The sequence below is a fragment of the Grammomys surdaster genome, unplaced genomic scaffold (assembly GCF_004785775.1).
Source record: "Grammomys surdaster isolate TR1022 unplaced genomic scaffold, NIH_TR_1.0 130, whole genome shotgun sequence".
NCBI lineage: Eukaryota > Metazoa > Chordata > Mammalia > Rodentia > Muridae > Grammomys > Grammomys surdaster.
This window is the reverse complement of record NW_021604588.1, coordinates 8520485-8525826: the sequence shown is the minus strand read 5'-3', so window position 1 is coordinate 8525826 and position 5342 is coordinate 8520485. Positions and strand designations below refer to the sequence as shown.

At 41.4% G+C, this 5342-nt stretch overlaps 1 pseudogene; it reads right to left on the bottom strand.

Annotated features, from left to right (window-relative positions):
• Window positions 1–766: 766 nt before the first annotated feature.
• LOC114616016 lies at window positions 767–890 on the bottom strand (annotated as a pseudogene).
• Between the last annotated feature and the right edge of the window lie 4452 nt (window positions 891–5342).

Genomic DNA, 5342 nt, shown 5'->3' with positions numbered 1-5342 from the left:
AGAGAGAGAGAGAGAGAGAGAGAGAGAGAGAGAGAGAGAGAGAGAGAAACAGAGAGAGAAACAGAGAGAGAAACAGAGAGAGAAACAGAGAGAGAAACAGAGAAAGAAACAGAGAGAGACAGAGAGAGAGACTGTCCATCTTCCTCAAAGAATTGTCACCCTAAAGCCCCAACCTAAATCTCTTAAATTCTGTGATATTTGGACTAAAACACATCAGAAACCCGGGAAATCAGACAAATCTTGGTCCTAGTTTTGGAAGGCAGATTCATATAAAATGATGATTTTACACTCTAGGACTTCAACATGACCATACGGCTCAGGCTACAGGCTTCTACCCAAGTTTCTCCTGCAGCACTTGCTTGCCGATTGGTGCTCTGAACAAGTTCACAGGCATGGCTGCTCTCAGTGGTCAGAGACCCTTTGGGCAAACTAAAACCCTATATGATCTCTAATCAGTGCACAGAGCTTGGGGGGGGGTCTTAGTCGTGGCCTTGGAAACTTGAGAACTGACATTTCATATGGGAAACCAAACCAAACCAAACCAACAAATAACAACAAAAAAAGTAGCTTCTGTTTATAATCCAGACTCCTGGCTCTTTGTCCGTCCCTCCCTCCCTCCCTCCTTCCCTCTCTCCTTCCTTCCCTCTCTCCCTCTCTCCCTCTATCTTTCCCTTCCCCTCCCCCTTTTTTCTCTTCTTTTTTCTCTTACTCCCCTCTCCCTCCTCTCTCTCTCTCTCTCTCTCTCTCTCTCTCTCTTCTCAATCTTAGAGGAAGAAGCAAACCCTCTTCCTCACTATCACAAATTATGCAGTTGAGTTTCCCATATTTGGAGAAATGGCAGGGGTCAGCATACCTAGGGTACCGTGCTATCTACCCAGCCAGGTAAACATCAGTTTAAGTGAATGTGCGAAGGAGAATTAGTCATTATAGGTGTACCACAAACTGCAAGACACTGAACTTTGGTGGGCTCATAGAAACATATGGTCCATCTGAATATTGAAAATCTGTACTGAGATGACCTTCCAAGGAAAGACATACTGTGGTATCTAAAATTGACTGGATCCTTCACTTTCTCCACTTTCCTCCATTTTTAGTATTGCTGATCCACAAGCAGAATCCAGCCATTGCTGGGGCGACATGGAGGTAAAGCAACAGTTGGTAAAGAGTACAAAACAAAATGGCAGAAACATACGGCAGGGAGGGAACACACTCTATACCATTTTCAAAAATGAAAAACTTGAGGGCTGGACAGATGGCTTAGCAGTTAAGAGCACCGGGTGCTCTTCCAGGGGTCCTGAGATCAATTCCCAGAAACCACATGGTGGCTCACAACCATTTGTAATGGGTTCTGATGACCTCTTCTGGCGTGTGTGAAAACAGAGCACTCATATAACCTAAAGAAATAAAGGAATAAATCTTTTCTTTTAAAAAATTAAGGAATTAGGAGAAATAGGGTATCAAAGTGGAAATCATCTAAGAAAAATTGTAGGGTGGCAGAGTTCCAGAATGCAAAGAAAGAAAAGAAAACCATGAAATCATCAAGGAGATGTCAATTCTGTTGCAGTGACAACATCTTGGAAACCAAGGGAAGGACATAGCGAATCTTCAGTGAATAAAATGAGGGAAAGGTGTGAATAGGAAAATATTTTCAGGTGAAAAAAATGCCAGGAGACTGAGGCAGGGAATAAATTAAAGTTGCAGAACTATGACATTACTCAGAGGGAATTTGCCTTTAGGGGGCAGAAATTGAGACAAGGTGCTATGTTTAAGTTATTTAGAGAAGGACCTCAGGCAGTGGGGACATTCTGTGGGAACCTCTGGCCACAGAATGGTGAGAGAGAAAGAGAGGGGGGAGAGGAAGAGGAAGAGAAGGGAGACAGAAACAAAGAGAGAAAGAAAGAGAGGAAGAGAGAAAGAATGAGGGGAGACAGAGAGAGACAGACAGAATGAGTTTAAGGAGGGGGTGAGAAGCACTCTACACTGCCTTTTCCTATGTCTCTGATCACAGGAACTCCCCTGCAGAAGGTTTACCCCCACGCATTTCTGTGCCATCAGATCTCACAGGATAAAATGGTTCTTGCAGAAAGGCCAGGGTGAAAGGGTATAAGGTGAGGAGAAAGATAGGCTGGACTTAAAGACAAATCAAGTCCTAAGAGAAACTGGGATGCGATGAGAAAGTGGAAGCACACCTCAGTAAAACTAGTGAACGTAAAACTAGTGAACTTAAAGAAGAAAGAAGGCATGTCAAATCATTCAGGCCAAAGCAAAGAGATACGCTGGTTGTGTGCAAAGGAACAAGGTCAAGCCAGAATCTGATTATGGCCATTGCTGCTGTGATCGCTAGAGAAAAGTGGAGCAGCATGTACAAACCCTCAGGTAACAAAGGGGAGGTGGACGCAGTTCACTGGTAGATGGTGTTTCCCAGGTTAGACATCTGCTTTCAGAAAAGAGAGCCTTCGCTGACCATAAAACACTCCCTGGAATCGACCCACCGGGGTGTCAGGGTGAGAAAATCCACCACACTCAGACTGTCAGGACTGAGTAACTTGATTTACAAACAGACTTGGAATTAAGCAACTATGAAATTGACACCAAGGAATAGGATGCAGATGACATATTTTGACATTGTGAAAATAATATAATTGGCAAAAACAAATCCGGATAAATTATATCTCACTTAAATTATAATTGAAGATCATGGTCTACTATCAAGTGACACCATTTTACAATGTTCAGATTAAACAAAATACTGAATACTGATTTTAGAGATCTGTTGACTAACTCTTTTCACAAGAAAGAGAATCCAAAGTTCATAATTCTTTGTTTTACTTTATTTCTCTTCTGTTATGTGCACATACAGGTTCTAAAATACCAATATCTTGGCAGCTTAATTCTTTGGCAGAATGGGCTGTTGATCCCTACCCCTACACATTGTCCCCCTTGTGTGGCTTCTGCTCCCTCAGTGACTTTTACTGCCACTCTCTGTGGTAGAGATAGCTTAGATAGCTGTTCTCTGACTATCGTACAGTTTGCTCTGCCCCACCTATTCTAGCTACTTTCAGGCAATGGGTTGGGGTGGAGGTGGACTTCGAGGAATAGATTTCCACAGTTTTCAGTGCCTGAGGTTTTCTGACTACAGACAGACCTTAGGGTGTTTCCTCAGTCAGGAGAGCCATGGTAACATGGTTTTGGAGCAGAGATGGTTGAGTAGCAAATTTTGAAGCAGAAACTTCTTTGTATGCCTATGGAAAAATCTTCCTCCTTAGCTTTGTATGCCTATATTTAACTTCAGCGATAGTTAGAGTTACATTCTATAAACTGAGATGAAGACTAAGCTATACACATATAAAACATCATCATTTGAGGCCGAGATAATATCTACAGATGGAGACAAACAAACAAGTAAATCCTGAGCATAAGTCTTCTGTCTAATTTTGTTGAACATATATTTTGTTTAGTTTGAACAAGGGTGATGGTTTGCTTATTTCCTGACGTAGTTTAGATCTTGATTGTCCTCCAAAGGATGTGTGTTAAAGGCAGGGACTAAAGGGAAGTAGTGAACCTAGAGTAAGTGTGGCCCAGTAGAAGGAAGTTAGATCTTTGTGGGAGTGTCCATGAGAGTATCTGGGCTCTCATCTCTTTTCTACCTTTATTGTGTGGGCTATGTGAGGGGAGCAAGTTTCTCTGTCATAAGCTTCTGAGTTTCCTGGAATACTATTCTATGGTTCCAAGAAGTATAGAAGTGACAAAATTAATGAAAACATGTAAAAAGTAAATAGTAGCTGACTCAAAGGAACTTCTAATACCTAATTTGGGACAATTTGAACAGGATGGGAGAGGAAGGGGGAAGGAGGAAGGGAGGGAATAAAAGGGGAAAGAAGGACAAAGGAAAGAATGAATAGTGGAAGGAAGCAAAGGGAGAAAAGATGATAAGGGGAGGGGGGAGAGGAAAAGACAGGTGAGAGAAAGGGAATGAATTATAGAAGAACCAAGGGTACAGAAAGTCATCACTTGTCAAATGTCACAGTGATCATTGTTGCAGGAAACAATCGTAGGTATAAAAAGTGTGTATTAAAACAATAAATAGTATATTTTCATTTACTTTGAATTATCTCCCCATAAAAATGCTTATTCATTTCAAAGAGAAAAATAGTAACTTTGGAGTTTAGAAACTTGGAGTCACCAGGATAATAACAGGTGTCCTCTCCTGCTCTGAGCTGAGAAGGGAGCCAGTCATTCCTGAAGCATCCTTGTGTAAACCCAGTGCCTAGATTAAGTAAGAGAATGCATCAGCTGCACACAGCAAGGGACTCTCTGGCTACGAGGAACAGACTGAGAACCAGCCCCAGATTAGATGACCTGAAGAACATATGACAAGATCGTGTGCTCTGGAGAAAAAAAAAATCGCCATTTGTAAGACAAGTGGTGAGCTTTGTAGTAAGTAAGTCTGAGATTAGTTAATGGTACTGTATCCATGTTTTTCTGGGGGTTCCATAAATGCTCAGTGGTTTTATAACATATGGCATTTTGAAACACTAAATAAAGGGGGCATTGAGATATTTTATTATTTTTTACAGACTTCTGTGAGACTAAAATTATTTCAAAACGGAATAAATATTAAAAACCCCACAAATCTTAAAAATTAAACAATTACAAGCAGGCATCTTAGAATGCAAAACAATGGACATGAGGCCCTAGTTTCAGGTGTACAAAACCGGACTCCCGTCAAAAGGAGGCAATCCCTCCTTGGAGAGGGCTGCATCCAAATGAGGAGACAGAAATGTCCAAGAAACACCTGAAGGCAGAACAGCCCTTTTCTTGTTTCCTGTTTTGAAGTGCAGTTTTTCTTTTCTTCAGAGATCAGTCATGGTTTCTCGGATGTATAGGGTTGCCTTTCCTTCTTCCCACAATTCACTTGGGTTCATTTACTCTGTCTATTCTTCTTGGCCACAGTCTGCCATCCTGACATTGCTTAATTGTTGTCTACAATTGGAGCTTCGTTCGTTTGGCTTAGACAATTTAATCCTTTAAAGCAAACGTAAATGCATGGTTAGATTTTATTCCTTGATGGCAATTTGTATCTCATTCCAAAGAAATGTGTTGGAGGAAGCATTGATGATCAGAGACGGCGGATGCCAGAAAGGTACGTCGAGAATTCCCAGAGAACCAAACAGGGAGAATTGGGAAATGGTTTTCAGAAGAGGTGGGGTAACTGCCCTAAATCTATTTCTAATAATAAAATAAGAAACTTTAGAAAGTAGAAGAAAAGTTCAGAGTCCATCTCAGAAGGATTAATGGGTCTGGGGAGCTCTTCCCTCCCAGAAGAGGGAGAGACTCATCAC